Here is a 22,813-nt window from a genome sequence, read left to right on the forward strand (position 1 = left end):
AGCAACTTGTAATATAATCAGTGCTGGATAAGGTGACAAAAGTAGATCAAAAAAGAAGCCAAGACAGGGTTAATGAAAATAGACAACATATTGATTATGGATGGCAGAGAAATAACAAGCATACTCAATTATGACTATAAAAAGTGTCAGGAGAAAGTGGGGAAAATTATACAGAAACTAAGGACCACAAAGTCAGTTGGTGATGCTGACATATCAAATCATGTAAAACAACAGCCAGTAAACAAATTACATACCACTGCTGGATGGGAAAAAAAGCATTCTTTCAGAGTTGGCAAGTTTTCAGAAAAAGCTGAAAATACGCAAGGTACAAGGTACGTGTGTACAAGAAAGTGCACAAAGATGACACCAATACCAGACCAGTCTCATGATATTAGAATTCTCAAAAATACTAAAAATTATTAAATAAGATAAATAAATCATTTATTTGGAAAAGCACAACATTCTAGTACCAGGTTTCAGAAAGCATAAATCTAAGAATCTTCAGTTACCACTCTGATAGAATATATTAGCCAGTCATCAGTAGGAAAACACAGTATCTGCAAACTTTCTGGATTTTTCCAAAGCATTCAGTGCTATTACCTATACAACACTATACAAAGGGGCAAGCAGAAGAAAGGATATAACTGAATCAATGAAACTGTATATTTAGACATGTCAGAAATCTAAGTTGTCAAACATGAAATGCTGCAAGCATTTGATAATTGGCCAATTGCTATTTAATCTGGTTGTAAATAACATAGGTGTTGAAGAGAAAGAGAAGAAAATATCATATACTTATAAAATGACAATGCCAAAAGAATACATAAACCTTGAACTTCTTGAGATACATCTACATCTACATGACTACTCTGCAATTCACATTTAAGTGCTTGGCAGAGGGTTCATCGAACCACAATCATACTATCTCTCTACTATTCCACTCCCGAACAGCGAGCGGGAAAAACGAACACCTAAACCTTTCTGTTCGAGCTCTGATTTCTCTTATTTTATTTTGATGATCATTCCTACCTATGTAGGTTGGGCTCAACAAAATATTTTCGCATTCGGAAGAGAAAGTTGGTGACTGAAATTTCGTAAAAAGGTCTCGCCGTGACGAAAAACGTCTATGCTGTAATGACTTCCATCCCAACTCGTGTATCATATCTGCCACACTCTCTCCCCTATAACGCGATAATACAAAACGAGCTGCCCTTCTTTGCACCCTCTCGATGTCCTCCGTCAATCCCACCTGGTAAGGATCCCACACCGCGCAGCAATATTCTAACAGAGGACGAACGAGTGTAGTGTAAGCTGTCTCTTTAGTGGACTTGTTGCATCTTCTAAGTGTCCTGCCAATGAAGCGCAACCTTTGGCTCGCCTTCCCAACAATATTATCTATGTGGTCCTTCCAACTGAAGTTGTTCGTAATTTTAACACCCAGGTACTTAGTTGAATTGACAGTCTTGAGAATTGTACTATTTATCGAGTAATCGAATTCCAACGGATTTCTTTTGGAACTCATGTGGATCATCTCACACTTTTCGTTATTTAGCGTCAACTGCCACCTGACACACCATACAGCAATCTTTTCTAAATCGCTTTGCAGCTGATACTGGTCTTCGGATGACCTTACTAGACGGTAAATTACAGCATCATCTGTGAACAGTCTAAGAGAACTGCTCAGATTGTCACCCAGGTCATTTATATAGATCAGGAACAGTAGCGGTCCCAGTACGCTTCCCTGGGGAACACCTGATATCACTTCAGTTTTACTCGATGATTTGCCGTCTATTACTACGAACTGCCACCTTCCTGACAGGAAATCACGAATCCAGTCGCACAACTGAGACGATACCCCATAGCTCCGCAGCTTGATTAGAAGTCGCTTGTGAGGAATGGTGTCAAAAGCTTTCCGGAAATCTAGAAATACGGAATCAACTTGAGATCCCCTGTCGATAGCGGCCATTACTTCGTGCGAATAAAGAGCTAGCTGCGTTGCACAAGAGCGATGTTTTCTGAAGCCATGCTGATTACGTGTCAATAGATCGTTCCCTTCGAGGTGATTCATAATGTTTGAATACAGTATATGCTCCAAAACCCTACTGCAAACCGACGTCAATGATATAGGTCTGTAGTTAAATGGATTACTCCTACTACCCTTCTTGAACACTGGTGCGACCTGCGCAATTTTCCAATCTGTAGGTACAGATCTATCGGTGAGCGAGCGGTTGTATATGAGTGCTAAATAGGGAGCTATAGTATCAGCGTAATCTGAAGAGCATTTATTTCTGCAGAGAACATAGCACAATAGCTATTCCAAAAGCCAAGATTATAAACCTACGAATTACATGTATTTAGTGCCCAGAAAAAAATATGAGCATATAGATATGAAGATGGACAAAACAATGTTGGGGGAAGAAGAACCCACAACATTACTAAGTATTTAAGTGGATAACTAGCTGAAATGGGAACAGCATATTAATAATTTCTGTCAAAGCTTAAGATCATTTATAGACATCATGAAAAAAGCAGCCAGCATGTATGTAGACAAACGGATTTGTACATACTACACCATGCATTCTTTGAACCACACATGCAGGAAGGAAAGCAGAAGCTTTCAGAAACAAAAAACCTTGGCATATTGTCTTTACATCTCTTTAAAACAATAACATAATATTACAGGCAGGCAAAATAGCTGGCCAGTGCTTACTTTCAATAGCCAAAATTCTAAATACCACCAACAGGCAAACTTTGGACAAAAAACAGTTCTAGCTTTCAGAATTACTACTTTCTTCTTCAGGGATCTAAGAGATGTATATTAGGAAGGTTACAAAGGAGGGGCCTATCAGTCAGATTGCATGATGAGAGGGACTCATCTCACAAAAGTTGTCTGACAGTTTTATATGTACAGTGCTTGCATCAGAGTTGATATATGACATAGCTGCCACCTGACAGCTGCCATGTCATTTATCACTTCTGCTGCAAACACTGCACAGCTTTTCATGTCTGTATGACTACCAACCATGTGTCTGTTAGGATGAATGTCCACCACCAAACTGTTGCCAAGAACAAAGTTCACCACTTGTTGCCCCAACACACAGTTGAGAATAACATGTTCAGTTTCAATGGCTGTTCACAACCTGGACCATCAGGATCCTTCCCTTCACTATGAGCTTCGCTTATCGACAAAGATGGGCATTATCCTTGTAACACATCCTTTGCTCTTGTAATCATCCTGGCTTCAGTCTCCAGTAACCCACTCTAACAACACCCTCTAATAGAAGTATCTCCTTCCTCCATTCTGTCAGCCCTACCCAATTCATGTTCCCGCATCACCTTCAGTGTGCACCACTCCCACTAGCTCTGACAACAGTGCCTCACACGCTTAGCTCATGCACCTATCACTCTTCCATTCTGAATTTCTAACTGGCAAACAGGTGCCTACCTCTCAGCCATTAGACATCTCCTACCCCAACCCCTCTCCCTTCCTACCACCTCTCTCTCCCTCTATGCACCCCACCACACGCAACCCCCACCCCACAGTCCAACCTTGTCCACCTGCCAAAATGCAGCACTGGCACTGGGCTTCTGGCTGGCACCACGTAGGGGCATATGTGTGTGTGTGTGTGTGTGTGTGTGTGTGTGTGTGTGTGTGTGTGTGTGTGTGTGTTTGTGTGCGTGTTTGTGTGTGCGTACGTGCCTGCACATGCACGTACACATCTAGCTTCCATTCCATAGAAAAACTACAACAGGGCTATTATCATAGAGTATCATTCAGCAAAGAAATAGTACCCTTGACTAAAACACAAAGATTGACTGGATGGCACTGTGAGTAAAGCACTAGACTTACATTTAGATGAAGTGGAGTTCAAATTCCCATCCACCATGTAGATGAAGACTGTACCATTATTCAATGTGATGAGTTGTGTGGAAATTTAAAGTTACACTGTATACAGTAAATAACAGAGGAAGACTGATAGAGAATTTGAAGTATAAAGTAATGGAACGAACATAAGAAAGAGACTTAGAGACAGGCAGACAGATAAAGAGTGGACCAGTAAAAAAAGAGTACAGTTAGTGGTGGTTGGACTGAGATGAATCTATAAATCTACAAAGTTGTGAGGGGATAACTTCAATGTATATACGAGGGTGGAACTTAAATAGTGGCAACTATTTATTCACAACCGATAAAAAATGGCTACATGTTTTCACCTGTTACTGCTCTTCAAAGTAGACACCAGCATAGTGTAGAACCCATTACCAGTGATGTGGAAGGTGTAGTACACCATTGGCAGAGCCTGTACTGTTGATGGTGCGAATGGAGCAGTCTAAAGTTATGGAGATTCTCATGTATGACTATGATGGTGTTATCCTAACGCATTACATTCCTCCTAGGCAGACCACCAATGCACAGTATTACTGTTCATTTTTAAAGTATCACCTGTGGCTAGCTTTACAAAAGAAGCGGCAACACTTTCTGCACAACCCACCCATCATTTTGTATGACAAAGCATGGGCACATACAGTGCAAGCTGTGGCTTCTCTGTTTGTTCGATGGGACTGGGAAGAACTGTACCATCCACCATCCTCCCCAGACTTAAGTCTTTGTGACTCTGATTTGATTCCGAAGATGAAGGAATGACTTTGTGGCATCTGCTTCAGAACGGTTCCAGAGATTCAACAGGCAGTAGACCACTCCATTCGCACCATCAACAGAACAGGCTCTGCTAACTGTATACTACGCCTTCCACATCGCTGGCAATGGATTCTACACAGCGCTGGTGACTTCTTTGAAGCCAGTAATTGGCACAAACATGAAACTCTTTTGTATCAGTTGTGAATACATAGTTGCCACTATTTAAGTTGGGCAACGGCCTTGCCGCAGTGGATACACCGGTTCCCATCAGATCACGAAAGTTAAGTGCTGTCGGGTGTGGCCGGCACTTGGATGGGTGACCATTCGGGCCGCCATGTGCTGTTGCCATTTTTCGAGGTGCACTCGGCCTTGTGACAAGCTACTCAACCGAATAGTAGCGGCTCCGGTCAAAGAAAACCATCTTAACGACCGGGAGAGCGGTGTGCTGACCATACGCCCCTCCTATCTGCATCCTCAACTGAGGATGACATGGCAGTCAGATGGTCCCGATGGGCCGCTTCTGGCCTGAAGATGGAGTGCTTTACTATTTAAGTTCCAACCCTCGTATTTCACAGAATTGTTTGCCTGACGAAAAGATTGAAAAGCTCTGATAGTGAAAGTCGTCAAAAAATAGTGGTTGTAATGTGTGGTATGTTCAATGGCTGACTTCATTACTGTAGACAGTTTGATGAATGTGTTCATAACAGTTGTTCTATAAAGTAACTGATAAGTAATTTAACTTGCCATTTCCCTGCTTCTTTTCATAGTATGGGACAGAGAATAGACATGTATGTATTGCTGTAGAACTGCTTATTACATAACTCCTAACATCTAAGTCAACTGCCTAATTTAGTTTATTTATTTATTGTATCAGAGTAGTCAATAATATTGAGGGTATTTAATTTCCCTTCATTCTGTAAGCATGTAAAGGTCCACTTTATAAGTTCACATCTGCCTTGCTTGAAAATTTGTTATCTTTGGACATTTTAACACTTATTTCCATCTTTATTTAATCTCTATCCATTTATATCCATTAATATTTAGTTATTTTCTTCTTTCAGAATTCGATAGCCCTACCCTACAGCAAACCATCTTGCTTACAAAACCTTACATGAATGTCTTTGTTTATATTCTCTAGTAAAATGATCATTATTTATTCAGAGCATATAGTGTGCAGCACACAGTCTTCCTCTAACCCATCCCCCCCCCCCCCCTTTCTCTCTCTCTCTCTCTCTCTCTCTCTCTCTCTCTCTCTCTCTCTCTCTCACACAAACACACACTCACTCACTCACTCACTCACTCACACACACACACACACACACACACACACACACACACACACACACACACACACACACACAAAAACACACACACCTCCCTCCATCAAACCTCCCAATTCTATAACCACCACATTTCCCTTCCTTCATCTCTCATTGGCCACATAATTACATACAATTCCACATAGACACCATGTTTTCTGCCTTGTACCTACAATGCTTCCTCAGAAAATTTTAGCGTTTTCCCGTTTTCTTCATGTTCACTAAACATTACAAGCATTTTTTTGCCTTCTTTTCTGTTTCCCTTCTACCCTTCTCTGGGCCACCTGCTTTATATATTTTACTATATTGTCAACCTGTATCTATAATAGTAACCAAATGCAATCTATGATTTTTCCAGTTAGAAAACTTTAAATATGGTTGTGGTGAACTGCTCATCAAGCACTTTTTCCTTGAGGACTATTTTACTCTTACAGAACATTTAATAAAAGTATTGTGAACTGAATCACTTGCTTTCACACAAGCTCTGCATGTTTTCTGAGTTTTTCATTTCTGGCCTTTTGAGCAAATATACACAACAAAGAAAGATAAAATGAATAAAATATTAATTTTAGTCATCAGAAAGGCAATAACAATTTGACAAACAGTGCATAACTATCACCAATTTACATGTGTGTGTTACAGTAAAAATCTTGAAGCTTACTACTTCAGCTACCACAGGTACTACCACACACAATGACACACAAAACTTTTGTGCATACAGTTTATTAAGTGTGGCAAGCTTTTAGTTTATGTTAGGAAAGTGTGCAAGAAATTGCGTGCTGTTATATTAACTTGTTTGAACTAAAATCAGGGACAAGTTACATAATTGAGATATTAGACCCAAAATTAATATTCTGACATGGTAAAATGATCAGAGGATAATGTGTTCTTTATGCTGTAAAATGAAGAAATCTCAAACTTTCAGGCCCTACAATTGACAATGCTGTGTAACTGCACTGAAGACAGAAATGTTTACACATCCTGAGTCTTCTGATAGTAACAGGTGAGAACTAATAATTTCTAATACTTTTGAGAAAGCAATTTATCAATCACTTCTTCCTGAAAATATTGTAGAGATAACCTACTTCATCAACAATTATTCCATCATGCAATGGATTTTGTTAGTCAGATTAGCATATATTACTGTTTGAATTTCATAAACTGACTATTCATGAAAGCCCTGTACATATTTGTAAGACATCTTAGGTAGGGTAAAATTGTGATAATATTCAACGTTGATATTATGGTAAGAAATAATCTGCTGGAAAAGAGCATATTGACAAAAAGATTTTTGTGTAAAAATGGAATGGAAATTTCTACCAGAATGTAAATGCTGGGTGGGGCATAACAGACTAAGCAGTTTCTATTGATTACTGCTGGGGCTGTGGTGGGGGTATGCAATTGCCCGTGGTCTTCCTTTGTTCAGTCATTGACCCCATTTCAGTAGCCAACATGGTTTGGAATGGTTCACATCATGGTTTTGTCATTCACACTTATTACGAAAACAAAAGATGTGTGATTGTTACACAACGAGCTCTTCACCAACAGTTCAACATTCCATGCAACAATGCCGTTCCTAATGCAAACACAATTTGGTCCTGTGTTCAGCAGTTGGAGGAAACTGGTAGCACACTAAGAATAGATACGCATGACTGTCACAGATCCATCAGAATGCTAGAAAACATGCAACAGGTGAGAACAGCACTTCAAGAATCACAGCAACGTTCTGCTCAACAACATGGTGTTGCAATGGTGATTTCAGACCGCAGTTTGACAAGGACTTTGCAATGCAATTTGAAGTTCCATCCTTTCAAAATAATAATTGCTCAATAATTATGCCCAGCAGACTATGCCAATCATCAAAATCTGTGCGACCAAATGCTTGCTCAGATCCCTTCGAATGCAGGTTTCATCAGTAGTGATGAGGCACATTTTCACCTTAGTGGGTACATGAATAAGCGAAACTTTCACTAGTGGGCTGAAAATAACTCCCAAATTGTTCATGAAAGACTGCAACATTCTCCTTCAATGAGAGTGTAGTGTGCCATATCACAATTTGGTGTGGTAGGCCCTCACTTTTTTGAGGAGGAAGGAGTGACCGTGACAACGAATTCCACACATTATGTTTCAATGTTGGAAAATTTTCTGCAACCCAGAATGGATGAGATTGTTGAAGAACATGGATTGGGGGACTTGTGTTCCAACAGGATGGAGCTACTGCTCACACAGCTTGAATTTCACTTGATGTTTTGAGAGAAATGTTTGCAGGACGCCTTATCTCTCTGAGGGGTGATGTTGGATGGCCTGCACGGTCACCAGATTTGAGCATTTTCAAACACTTCCTTTGAGGATATCTGAAGGAAAAGGTTATCAAAAGCTGCCCTCACATCCCACTAGAGTTAAAAGAGTGGATTATTGATGAAGAGAGTGCCATACTCCGCGATATGTGTGCAAGAGCTGCTCGAAACTTCAGGGATCGTCTACAACAACATATTGATGCTAACAGCCACCATCTTGAGGACATTATTTTCAAAACTAAATGAATGTACTAATTCAGAAAATAAAAACATTTTTTCTCTGTGCATCCAGATTTACCTTTTTATTTCTCCTTGAAACAGCTTAGTCGGTTCTGCCACACCCGATCGTTTAGGAGTAAAGAATAGTATGGGCATTGAGTCATCAAAACATAAACGTAAACAAGACTGAAAACTTTGCTAGCTTTCAAAAGAATCAGTTTTCAAACTAGAGTACAACACACGCACACACATGCATGCACGTGCGCGCATACACACACACACACACACACACACACACACACACACTCACACACACACACACTCACACACACACACACACACACACATCTTGGTATTGTGCAGTATTCATCTGCCACAATGCAGTGTACAGGTGTGACTTTGTTGTACTTCTGGGAGGTGCAAACGACATCTAAAAAGATAGACCAGTGAGTGCTACGTTCAATCTTAAAGAGTATCTTCGAAACCTCACTCATACGAATGTCATAATGATCAATATTCTGCATCACTGTGATCTTGTAAGATAATCATGTGTTAATATGGAAATAAAAAGTGCCAACAATCAGTTTGCAAAAATTTGCACACATTTTAAGAACATGAAATGTGTTGATATAAGCAATGTTGGACGTAGATTCCACACACAACACAAACTTCACCTGCATGGCTGAGAGAAAGAATATCTGGCAAACCTGATAACCAAGGAAATAAAAAACCACCAAAATAAATTCAGAACCAAAGTGATAACTGCATCACCATCACCAGACTCCATAACAAAAGCACTTCAAAAAGAGGTAAAATCATTAGAACCATCATCAGCACCAGCAAAGCATGTAAAAAGAGATGAAGTGTTGACAGAAAGGTGAACAGCAATTTGAACAACTAGAGAATGCAATTCACCACAGCTCAATGTACAGGTAAGACCCAAGAGGTGCAGAAAACCTGTCCTTAAGGATTTTTGGCATCTCACCAGGATACGGGAATGAATATGATAGCACAAAATGTAAATAAAATTGTAATCAGTTCTAATTCCTAGTCACCTGCAAATTTTAAGCCTAAATACTCAGTGATTTAGAAATAAATTACGAGAACTTGAGGTAGCAACGAATGATGCAAACGCTGACTGCAAGTGCATCACAGAGCAGTGATGCATATGTTGTGGGCTAAGTAGCATTAATATTCACCAATATAAGTTGGAAAGTCAGTATTGTAGAAAAAATGCCAAAAACAGAGGTGTATGTGTCTTTACTAAATCAAGTATCCAGTACAAAAGAAGGTGTAAAGCTGAATCATTGAGTGTGGAAAATCATTTTGAAGCAGCAGCTATACAGTTGTGTGAAATACAGGAAAAGTCATCATCATAGCAATTTACAGACCACCTACTGGGGATACAGACATATTCATTAATAAATTAGAAACACTGCATAACATTCTTTTTACTGAAAGAACCATTGTATGAGAGTGCCCTTTGTGCTTATATCTCCAAGAGACCCATTTTCGGGCCACTGATGCTCCTTCTTTACGGGGCTATACCGTATATCGAAAAGATGATCTGACGGGGGAAAGGGCAAAGGGTGGTGTTGCGGTTTTTGTTCGTGAAATGCACCCCTCATCTGAGCTCCCTCTTGTTACCGACTTGCAAGCAGTTGCAGTTGACATTCTTGTGGGTCAGAGGCTCACAGTCTGTTGAGTTTATTTACCGCCTCAGGATGCAATAGACTCTGAGGCTCTCACAGATCTTATTAGCCAACTCCCCCCACCCATTTCTTCTTCTGGGGGACTTCAATTCTCATAATGTCTTATGGGGCTCTCCAACTACTTGCCCCAGGGGTCACATTCTGGAAAGCCTCATGATGTCTGAAGAACTGTGCATCCTCAACTCTGGTGCTCCCACTCATTTCTGTACTGCTTCCGGGTCGTCATCGGCTATTGACCTTTCCTTTTGCTCTGCAGCACTCATGGAATATGCTCTGTGGGAGGCTGCTGCTGACATCCATTCTAGTGACAACTTCCCCCTTTGGATTCGTCTCCTGGATGAGGCTGTGGCATTACCAGTGCCACCCCGGTGGCACCTCTGCAGAGCTGACTGGACACTTTTCAGCCAACTGGCTGTTTTGGAACACCGTGCCAGCGTCCACAAATGGGTAGACCATGTTACAACCGTGATCTCCCATGCTGCTGAATTGTCAATCCCACGGTCATCCGGTCATCCCAAGAGTCGTCTTGTCCCTTGGTGGATCACTGAGTGCCACTCAGCCATCCGAGCCCTCCGTGCAGTTCTGCGCCGCATCAAGTGCCGTCCCTCAGCTGACAATCTTGCGGCCTTTCAGGTGGCAAGGGCGAAAGCGCGGTGAGTGATTAAAGAGAGCAAATGACGGTCATGGCAATTGTTCTTGTACTCCATCTCTCGCTCCACTAGTTCTACGAAAGTATGGGAAGCTGTCAGGAGGATTTCCGGGAAACTCAGCCAACTCCCTGTCACGGCATTGCTGCATCAGGGATGTCTCCTCACGGCGCCAAGAGACATTGCCCAGACACTGGCCATGCATTTTGCGGACTCTACCGCCACTATTAACTGTGATCCAGATTTCTGCCGCTACCGCACTGCCATTGAGAGGGGTCACTTGGACTTCTGGTCTCTAAATTCTATACCCTACAACTGCCCCTTCACAATGTGGGAACTGTATTCAGCACTGTCTGTGGCTCATGATACTGCGCCTGGTCATGATCAAATCCGGTACAGCATGCTGCGGCACTTGTTGCTGCCATCCAAGGAAGTTCTTCTGAACTGTTTTAATATGATATGGTTATCCGGCACGTACCCTGACTCGTTGAGGGAGGTGAATTTGATTCCCCTCCTCAAACCAGGGAAGGACCTAATGCATTCCAGTAGTTATCAAAGTATTGCTTTGATGAGCTGTGTTGGGAAGACATTGGAACACATGGTCAACCATTGCCTGGTTTGGCTGCTCAAGATCAGGCAGCTCCTTAGCCTCTCTCAGTGTGGCTTTCGGAGATGTCGTTCCACTATAGACAACTTGACCCTGCTTAAGGCCGCCATCCAGCAGGCCTTCCTATGTAACCAGCATTGTCTAGGTGTATTCTTTGACATTAATAAGGCGTATGACACTACTTGGTGCTGCCTTATCCTCAATCAACTCCATGAGTGGGGCTTTCATGGCCGTCTCCCCTTCTTCATCCGTCCTTTCTTTCTCACCGCCTCTTTTGGTATCGTGTTGGTAATGTGCTATCTGATTTGTAGGTGCAGGAGAATGGTGTTCCTCAGGGCAGCGTTTTAAGTGTCACCCTCTTTGTCATCGCTATTAACAGTATCACATCCACTATCCGGAGTCGTGCCAAATGCTCCTTGTTTGTGGATGATTTTGCTGTTTTCTGTTCTTCCTCCAGTCATGTCACTGCTAGTCGGCAGTTGCAGCTTACGATAAAGCGCTTATAGGCATGCACTGCAAAGACGGGTTTTACCTTTCTTGCAGACAAATGTTTGTGTGTTCATTTTAATCGTTCTCGGCATCCTTTTACCTCCCCTGAATTGCGTCTGAGGGACACCATTCTTCCTTTTAGAGACACTGTGAGGTTCCTGAGCCTCACTTTTGATTCCAAGTTGTCATGGTTGCCTCACCTTAAAGTCCTCAAGGTGCAGGCCCTGAAGGCACTGAATATTTTGAAGTGTCTGAGCCATCAGTCCTGGGGAGCAGATCGGGTGCGTCTGCTGCAGTTTTATAGGGGTTTCGTCTGATCGCGTCTTGAGTATGCTTGCACCGTGTATGGGTCAGCAAGGCCTTCGTACTGAAGATCCTTGACGCAGTACACCATGAGGGTATCAGGCTGGCCACTGGTGCCTTCCGTACCAGTCCCATCCCCAGCCTGTGTGCTGAGGCAGGGGAACCGCCATTCGCCATCCGGCAGAAACTCCTCATGGTGCGATGGGTGTGTCATTTCCTTGCCTGTCCTACCTCCCCCGTGTACCCTACCGTTGCTCGACCGCCTATGGAACGTCTTCTTTCCAGTTGTCCCAGGGCAACGAGACCATTTGGGATTCATGTCAAGCATTTGTTTGAGTCCCGTGGTGTGGAGCGGGTGGCCCCCCAACAACAAGGTTTTACTCGCCTGCCTCCCTGGTCGCTCCAGAGGCCCAGCATCCTTCTAGACTTGTCGGATTGTCGGAGTACTGGAGGAGCTGCACTCCAGCATTTGTTTTTACCTCCTTATTTTACGATATTTTACACCAGCATCCAGACCATGTACCTGCATTTACAGATGGCTCTAAACAGGGGGACTCTGTTGGTTGTGCTGTTGTTTATCCTGATTGAGTCGTCAAGTTACGGCTTCCTGCATCGTTTACCACCTTTGATGCCAAATTGTTTGCGATCTTTCGGGCATTGGAGCAGATGAGATGTGTTCCCAGTCTTAAGTTCCTCATCTGTTCTGACTCCCTGAGTGCCCTTCAGACCATGCAACACTTGTACCCAGTGGATACGGTCGTCCAGAACATCCATGATGCCCTACTCCACCTGCAACAGCCGGGGAAGGAGGTTTCTTTCTGCTGGGTGCTGGGGCACATGGGCATTAGGGGAAATGAACTGGTGGATGTGGCTGCCAAAGATGCATGTTCCCTCCCTCATGTTGTTGAATGTGCCGTCCCCCTCCATGCCGTTACCTCCCTTTTGCGTTTTCGTGTTATGCGTCAATGGGAAGAGGAGTGGATGGCAGTTGGTGACAATAAGCTGCGTCTGGTAAGAACCACTACGCAGCCATGGTGTACGTCCTACCAGTCATGTAGGCGGAATGAGGTTCTCCTCACTCGCCTCTGCATCAGGCATAGTCCCTTAACGCATGGTTTTTTGCTCCGCTGGGAGGACCCCCCAATCTGCAGTGCTTGTGGCATCCAGATTACTGTCCACCACATTTTACTTGACTGTCTTTTATTCTCTGACCAGAGGGCAGTGGTTTCTTTGCCACTGGATTTGCCCTCTATTTTGCAAGATGACGCAATGACTGTGGTTAAGGTCTTATTGTTTTGTGTCCTGTCCAATTGTTGCCTCGGATTTTAGGGAGAGGGTTTTAATGTGCTGCTGGGTGACTGGCTCTCCCAGGTTTTAGGTAAGTGGTCCGCCAGTCACTTTTACCTCCTTGTTTTCCTTCGGTTTCTGTTCTCTTTTCCTTGTGTTTCCTTTCCTTTTTTAGTGTGTTCCTTCTCCTCTTGTTTTGCCTCTGTATGTGGGGATTTGGAACTGCGTCAGGTCTGCGTCCTTAGCCATTCTCCTTGATTGCTGTTCGTCTTAGTCCCTTCACTGCATGTGTTCCTGTTTTTATGTGCTTGGACACTGATGAACGCATTGTTTAGCGCCCATAAATGTCAAACACACACACACACACACACACACACACACACACACACACACACACGGGATTTCAACATAAATCTTATGAATGGAAGTAGTCTAAAAAAGCAATTCCTAAATGTAGTTTCAATCTGTTGCAGACACATACATGAACCCACAAGAATGACATACAATACAAACAGTCTTATAGATAATATATTTTCAAATGTACGATCAACAGAAGTAGAAATAACAAATACTGATTTGTGATTATCAGACTATAATGCTATTGTCCTCAAAATTCCTTGCAAGAAAAAAGCATACTTCATGCATAAAAGAAAATTTTCCATTGAAAACTGTGTAGAATTTACAAATATCCTAACTAGTGAGTCCTGGGCAGAAGTGCTGTCCCTAACAAATACAAAAGGTGCATATAACACTTTTTCTTCAATTTTCATGGGATATTTCGAAATTTGCTTTCCAAAGAAGCTGTCAAGAACCACAACATATCACAATACAAAGTCAAGATCTTGAATCACAGCTGGCATCAAAACTTCTTGTGGAAGTCAAAAAAGAGTAAATTCAAAATTGAAGACATCCAGAGATCAACAGTTCACATAAAATGTTAAAATTTAAAAGAGGGTATATCGAAAAGTAATTGCCAAGGCAAAATTTATGAGTAATGACAACTTAGTAAGTCAGTCTGGTAACGAATCAAAAGCCATATAGAGTATTGTGAAGACTGGAACAGGTAAGAGATGAGAAGACCAGGATATCACTCTTAAAAACATTGAAAATGTCAAAACTAAAAAACAAGATTTGCCGAATTACTTCAACAATTATTTCATAAATGCAACAACATCATTAAGCTCAATATTTACTAACCAAGAAAAACCAGAATTTCCAAAAGCTGCTTGTAACATAAGGCTACATTTAACAGATGAACATCAAGCGTTCAAAGTAATAAAAAGCCTGAAACCTAAAATGTCACAGGAGTGGATGAGGCACCTGTTTATATCGTAACAATGACAGCTGCACAAATCACAAGTCCCTTGACATACATAGCCAACTTATCGTATAGTGAAGGAATGTTTCCAGAAAGGATTAAAATATCAAAAGTTTAGCCATTATTCAAAAACAGCTACAAGCATAAGGTAGAAATCTATCGACCAATATCCCTATTTCTCCCATTTTCCAAAATAATAGAAAAATTAATGAAGCATAGAATCAACATATATCTAAATGACCTTAAGTTACTAAATAGAAATCAGCATGGGTTCCGGGCAGGTAAAAATTCAGAAACAGCACTAATATGCTACACTGAACAAATAATCAAAAATCTAGAAAAAGACAATAATGTAGTAGGAGTAAATTTAGATCTCTCCAAAGCATCTGACACTGTCAATCATGGCATTCTTCTAGAAAAACTGTAAGCATTAGGTATGCATGGGACAGGGAAAAACACAGATTGTAGGACTAATATCAGAATACTTCAACCACAAAATAGATTTTGTATCAGAAAAAAAAAAAAACTGGAAATAGGAGTGCTGTAAGGCAGTATTTTAGGTCCCTTATTGTGCCTTGTCTACATAATGACATTCACACCTCAGATGGAGCAGCAAAGGCCATACTGTTTGCAGATGACACTAGTGTGATAATAGGTGCACCAAAGCAAAAGTTGCAAACAACTACTGATCAAGTAATGAAGAATGTCCACACTTGGTTCAATGCAAACCTGTTGACATTTAATGCAAGTAAAACAAATTATATGCAGTTTGGGAAAATACGTCCAAATGTAAATCTTGATCTGTTGTTGGGTGACAAGGCCATAGACAGAGTGGCATCAACAAAATTGCTGTGCATTCATGTCGACAAAAATCTTAACTTTAACGACAATGTAATGAAACTTGTGCAGCAACTTAACTCAGCCTGTTTTTCTCTTAGAATTATTGTAAATGTTTGTACTGCAGAGGGTGCCAGGATGGCATATTTTGGCTATTTTCAGTATCTTGCAACATACGGAATAATATTTTGGGTTTCCATCACTTGCCATCTATAACAAATCATTCTGTTACAAAAGAGGGCTATCCAAATAATAATGCACAGTCATCCACAAACACAATACAAACGCTTATTCAACAAGCTTTAAGTTCTAACAATTCATTCTTTACATATATACAAATGTGTTTTATGTGTTAGGGCCCACCTTGCAGATTTTCAGACAAATATAACTACAATACCTGAAATAGCACAGCACTCCACACTCAGTGAACAAAACGAATACACACACAAAGGCATGTGAGCCATATAGGTACAAAAATCTACAACATACTGCCAGCCAACGTCAGAAAGATGAAAACAGATTTAAAGTAGAACTTAAACAATTTCTGCTTGAACAATGATTTTAATCTGTAAATGACTGTTTAGGCTAATAAATAATTTTGATAATGTTTACATTAAGGCAAAACTGAGGACACTGTCTTTCATCCCCTAAAGTTTTTGTTTATTTTATATATATGATGGACAGCTGTTGAGTGTGGTAAAATCTTTACTGAACTATTGTAGTGAATATAAGGGCTTTGTGTTTAGAGAAAACAAAAGTAAAGCCTTAGGGCATACAGACTATCCAGTTACAATACTGTTAGTATAAATGTATAAAAAGTTGTATTCCTGTGTCTTGTATAGGCAAGTATCATTCTTTGTACTTTTTTGTACTATTTTGCATGTATTATTCTTTGTACTACTTAATGTAAAATTTTATATGTCCCTGTTCCATAAATTGTTTCCCATAAATTTACATGTACTTGTGGACAGAGAGGGATGGAGAGGGAGGGAGGGGGAGGGAGGAGGAGGGGGAGAGGGGGAGAGAGAGAGAGAGAGAGAGAGAGAGAGAGAGAGAGAGAGAGAGAGAGAGGGACTACTTACATAACTAAGGAAGTATCAGCAAGAGAAATAGAGAGATTATTTACATAACTAAGAAGTGTCAGCCACAGTTTATTAATGTATGACTGTTTTCTACCTCAAACTAAATTATTACAGTATGACAAGATTCATTAAAGTTAATCAAATTTGCTCAAGAAGATCATATAAGTCAGTTGCAGCTCTATCCTCATTGTTTTTGTTCTCATAGCTTCCCAACGTTTGGCCAGTAGTTTTCTGTAGGTTATTTCCATTCATGGCACATAATACTAATGACTATATTCCTGTTTCCATTCATGCAAAATAATATACATTTTTAAATGAGTTTGTATAATGTATGGAGTAAAGGTAATCAGTCATCGTACAGATGAGGAATTAATCAGTCGACAAGCACTTATAAGACTGAAAATGTTTCTTAGCTTTCAGGCAATGTCCTCCTTCAGAGCTAACTAGTACAAATCACATACCCACATGCTCGGCTACATAATCCCAGCCAGCTGCTGCTGTTTAACTGCGGTGATCGCCTACTGATTGCTCAACACCTCAACTGCATGGTGATTGGTTGCCATTAATCCTTACATTACTTGTGTTCAAATCAGAACATCCCATTATCATATTTATATCAGAATGTGACTCTATTCCAAATGGTTATATTGTGTCAGCTGTCTTTTATATAAGTCTACTTGATTTATGAGATACAGATGCATCTCAAATAAAATGAACTGTTGCTTGTTTCTGGTAAATTCCATCATGCAGAAACCACCATTTGATGCAATGCATAAGGTATGACAACAACAGTTTCCATTAAAACATCCTGCTAATGGAATGCATTGAAACCGAATGCTATGTTTTCTTGCCAATATTACTTGTGAAATAATTCTGATGTACAATAACATACAATCAAGTAAAAATAGAGACAAGGAAGCCTTTCATATGTACACTTTTCTTTATAAGATATAATTCAGTTAATTTTTAAAAAATGTCCATATGGTAGTTGAAGACATGTGTGAAGAGTGAACATTCATAATAAATACATTCTATTATCTTGTCAAAAGTTTTAGAAAAAAAGGAACACTTTCTCTATAAAGCAGGAAATTTAACATAAGTATATAGTGAAGTCTACAGATACAATTAAAATCACAGAGTTCTCATCTGTAAAGGAAATATAGTGTTTACTATCATTGACAGCAAAACAATGATTTACTTATGCCATATGTAACAACTGAGTCATATAAATGTGTTTTGTATCTGGCCTCTACAAGAGCCAGACACTAACACTTATATATCTACATCTACATCTACATTCTGCAAACCCCCATGAGGTGCACGGCAGAGGGTACATCCCATTGTACCAGTTACTACAATTACTTCCCATTCCTTTCACATATGGAGTACAGGAAGAATGATTGTTTCAATGTCTGTGTGTCTGTGTGTGTGCAGTAATTATTCTAATCTTATCCTTATGATCCCTATGCGAGTGATGTGTAGGGGTTGTAGTATATTCGTAGAGCTGTCATTTAAAGCTGGTTCTTGGAAACCTTGTTAATAGACTTTCTCGGAATAGTTTCTGTCTACCCTCAAGAGTCTTCAAGTTCAGTTCCTTCCATATCTCTGTAACACTTTCCCCATGGATCGAACAAACATGTAACCTTTCATGCTGACCTTCTCTGTACATGTTCCATATACCCTCTTAGTCCTATGTGGTATGGGTCACAAACTCTTCAGCAGTATTCTAAAACTAGTTGACAAGTCATTTTTAAGCAATCTCCTTTGTAGACTACCAATAAACTGAATCTCCCATGTGCTTTAGACATGACTGAGTCTATGTGAACATTTAATTTCATATCCCTACAAAGCATTAGACCCAGGAATCTGTATGTGTTGGTTGATGCCAATAGCAATTCATTGATCTTATAGTCATGAGATACTACAGGTTTTTGTTTTGTAAAGGGCACAGTTTTACATTTCTGAACATTTAAAGAAAGTTGCCAGTCTTTGCACCACTTTGAAATCTTATTAAGATCTAACTGAATAGTTATGCTCCTTCTATCAGATAGTACTTGATTATAGATAACTGTATCATCTGCAAAAAGCTTGAGGTTATGATCAATATTGTCTGCAAGTTCATTAATATACTACGGGGACATCAATACTTCCAACAAACATCCATGGGACACACCTGAAATTACTTCTACATCTGACGATGACTCCCCAGCCAAGATAACATGCTGCATTCTCCCGACCAAAAAGCCCTCACTCCAGTCACAAATTTTTTTTGTGATAAGAATATGTTCTAAATTCTGCAACAAATTTATTTCAAGGATAAGCACAGTTGTTTGTCTGAGAGAGGGGCTAACTCAGCCGCAAATTCAATATAAACTCTGACAGAGATTCCATCTGGTCATGGAGCTTTGTTCAAATTCAATGATTTTAGCTGTTTCTCAATACCACTGACACTAATACTTATTTCTTCACTTTTTCGGTCATACAAGGACTAAACAGGGGCAATTCTCCTGGGTTTTCCATTGTAAAAGAACATTTGAAAATGGAGTTAAGCTTTTGCTTTGCTGTCCTTGTTTTCAGTTCCTTCTTATTTCATGAGATACTGGACACTAACTTTTATGCCACTAATAGCGTTTACATTCAACCAGAATTTCTTAGGGTTTTGTGAAATATCACTTGACAATATTCTGATACTACAGTCATTGAAGATATCAGGTATAGCTCTCTTGACAGCCTAACACATTTTATTCAGCATATCTCTATCAATAGCCCAACACTTTGTCTTACACCCCTTATGCAGTTGCATCTGTTTCTGTAGAAATTTCTTTACAGTGACTGTGTACCACAGAGGTTCCTTCCCATTATGAACTGTTTTACAGGTACATATCCCTCCAGAGCATAACTAACTATTCTTTCAAACATGAGCCACAGTTCCTCTAAATGTTCCTGTTCTGTGCTAAAAGTCCTCATTGAGACGTGACAATACCAATTTTTTTGTATAGTTTATTGTACATATATATCTTTGTGCTCATTTTAGTTGTCCTTTGTGGTTTGGTAATTACCGTTTCCATGGTTGCATCATGGTCACTGATACCACTTTCGATGTGCACATCCTCAAAGAGATCAGGTTTATTTGTTTCTACTAGGCCCAATATATTTCTGAAGCAACTGGTCTTCCTAAGTATCTGTTCAAGGTAGTTTTCAGAGAAGGCATTTAGTAATGCTTCACAGGATGTCTTATCATGCCCATCACTAACAAAACTGTACTTTTACCAATTAATTTTTGAATAATTAAAGACTCCACTGATGATTACAGTATGACTGAGAAATTTACATGCAAATCAACTGAGATTAAGTGCTTTATCTGAAAACTACCTTGAGCAGTTAAACAGAGAACCGATTTGTGGCGATAACATATTAGACCCTCTGGTGACAAACAGACCCGATCTATTTGAATCAGTTAATGCAGAACAGGGAATCAGCGATCATAAAGCAGTTACTGCATTGATGATTTCAGCCATAAATAGAAATATTAAAAAGGGTAGGAAGATTTTTCTGTTTAGCAAAAGTGACAAAAAGCAGATTACAGAGTACCTGACGGCTCAACACAAAAGTTTTGTCTCAAGTACAGATAGTGTTGAGGATCAGTGGACAAAGTTCAAAACCATCGTACAATATGCGTTAGATGAGTATGTGCCAAGCAAGATCGTAAGAGATGGGAAAGAGCCACCGTGGTACAACAACCGAGTTAGAAAACTGCTGCGGAAGCAAAGGGAACTTCACAGCAAACATAAACATAGCCAAAGCCTTGCAGACAAACAAAAATTACGCGAAGCGAAATGTAGTGTGAGGAGGGCTATGCGAGAGGCTTTCAATGAATTCGAAAGTAAAGTTCTATGTACTGACTTGGCAGAAAATCCTAAGAAATTTTGGTCCTATGTCAAAGTGGTAGGTGGATCAAAACAAAATGTCCAGACACTATGTGACCAAAATGGTACTGAAACAGAGGATGACAGACTAAAGGCCAAAATACTAAATGTCTTCTTCCAAAGCTGTTTCACAGAGGAAGACTGCACTGTAGTTCCTTCTTTAGATTGTCGCACAGTTGACAAAATGGTAGATATTGAAATAGACGACAGAGGGATAGAGAAACAATTAAAATCGCTCAAAAGAGGAAAGGCCGCTGGTCCTGATGGATACCAGTTCGATTTTACACAGAGTACGTGAAGGAACTTGCCCCCCTTCTTTCAGCAGTGTACCGTAGGTCTCTAGAAGAGCGAAGCGTTCCAAAGGATTGGAAAAGGGCACAGGTCATCCCCGTTTTCAAGAAGGGACGTCGAACATATGTGCAGAACTATAGACCTATATCTCTAACGTCGATCAGTTGTAGAATTTTGGAACACGTATTATGTTCGAGTATAATGTCTTTTCTGGAGACTAGAAATCTACTCTGTAGGAATCAGCATGGGTTTCGAAAAAGACGGTCATATGAAACCCAGCTCGCGCTATTCGTCCACGAGACTCAGATGGCCTTAGACACGGGTTCACAGGTAGATGCCGTGTTTCTTGACTTCCGCAAGGCGTTTGACACAGTTCCCCACAGTCGTTTAATGAACAAAGTAAGAGCATACAGACTATCAGATCAATTGTGTGATTGGATTGAAGAGTTCCTAGATAACAGAACGCAGCATGTCATTCTCAATGGAGAGAAGTCTTCCGAAGTAACAGTGATTTCAGGTGTGCCGCAGGGGAGTGTCATAGGACCGTTGCTGTTCACAATATACATAAATGACCTGGTGGATGACATCAGAAGTTCACTGAGGCTTTTTGCAGATGATGCTGTGGTGTATCGAGAGGTTGCAACAATGGAAAATTGTACTGAAATGCAGGAGGATCTACAGTGAATTGACGCATGGTGCACGGAATGGCAATTGAATCTCAATGCAGACAAGTGTAATGTGATGCGAATACATAGAAAGATAGGTCCCTTATCATTTAGCTACAAAATAGCAGGTCAGCAACTGGAAGCAGTTAATTCCATAAATTATCTGGGAGTACACATTAGGAGTGATTTAAAATGGAATGATCATATAAAGTTGATCGTCGGTAAAGCAGATGCCAGACTGAGATTCATTGGAAGAATCCTAAGGAAATGCAATCCGACAACAAAGGAAGTAGGTTACAGTACACTTGTTTGCCCACTGCTTGAATACTGCTCAGCAGTGTGGGATCCGCACCAGATAGGGTTGATAGAAGAGATAGAGAAGATCCAACGGAGAGCAGCGCGCTTCGTTACAGAATCATTTAGTAATCGCGAAAGCGTTATGGAGATGATAAATAAACTCCAGTGGAAGACTCTGCAGGAGAGACGCTCAGTAGCTAGGTATGGGCTTTTGTTAAAGTTTCGAGAACATACCTTCACAGAAGAGTCAAGCAGTATATTGCTCCCTCCTACGTATATCTCGCGAAGAGACCATGAGGATAAAATCAGAGAGATTAGAGCCCACACAGAAGCATACCAACAATCCTCCTTTCCACGTACAATATGAGACTGGAGTAGAAGGGAGAACCGATAGAGGTACTCAGGGTACCCTCCGCCACACACCGCCAAGTGGCTTGCGGAGTATGGATGTAGATGTAGATGTAGATTTCCTCTTAAGTTTTCAGTTACATCAAGAGATGAGTCTAGTGGGTGATAGAAGGATTCAACTGTCATTTTATGTCCACCCCTGATACAGAGTCTTATCCAAACAATCTCACATGCAGTTTCAATTTCTGTTTCGCTGGATTTGGGTTTCTTGTCTACTGCGTCAAATATACCATGTCTACTTCACATTTGTCTATCCTTTTTATATACATCTAAATTTTCCACAAAAATCTCACTGCTATCAACATCAGGTTTCAGTGATCAGGTTGATCATTCTGATCATATATCAAGGATCATTTTTAATGTAGATGATTTTATTTTATGATTAAGTGAAGTACATGTGCTTTTTGGAAAACACATTACAGCAGAATTACTTTTTTTCTTATTCCACATCTTGTTTGACTATCATAATGTTT

General features: G+C 40.4%; 1 protein-coding gene and 1 pseudogene across 6 annotated transcripts in view; one reads left to right on the forward strand and one right to left on the reverse strand.

Annotated features, from left to right (window-relative positions):
• LOC126357561 (golgin subfamily A member 6-like protein 22) overlaps positions 1-22,813 on the reverse strand; it is a 321,544-nt gene that overhangs the window by 50,514 nt on the left and 248,217 nt on the right. The window lies entirely within an intron of this gene.
• LOC126291676 (5S ribosomal RNA) lies at positions 4,867-4,984 on the forward strand (annotated as a pseudogene).

The sequence above is a fragment of the Schistocerca gregaria genome, chromosome 1, assembly GCF_023897955.1.
Source record: "Schistocerca gregaria isolate iqSchGreg1 chromosome 1, iqSchGreg1.2, whole genome shotgun sequence".
Classification (NCBI taxonomy): Eukaryota; Metazoa; Arthropoda; class Insecta; order Orthoptera; family Acrididae; genus Schistocerca; species Schistocerca gregaria.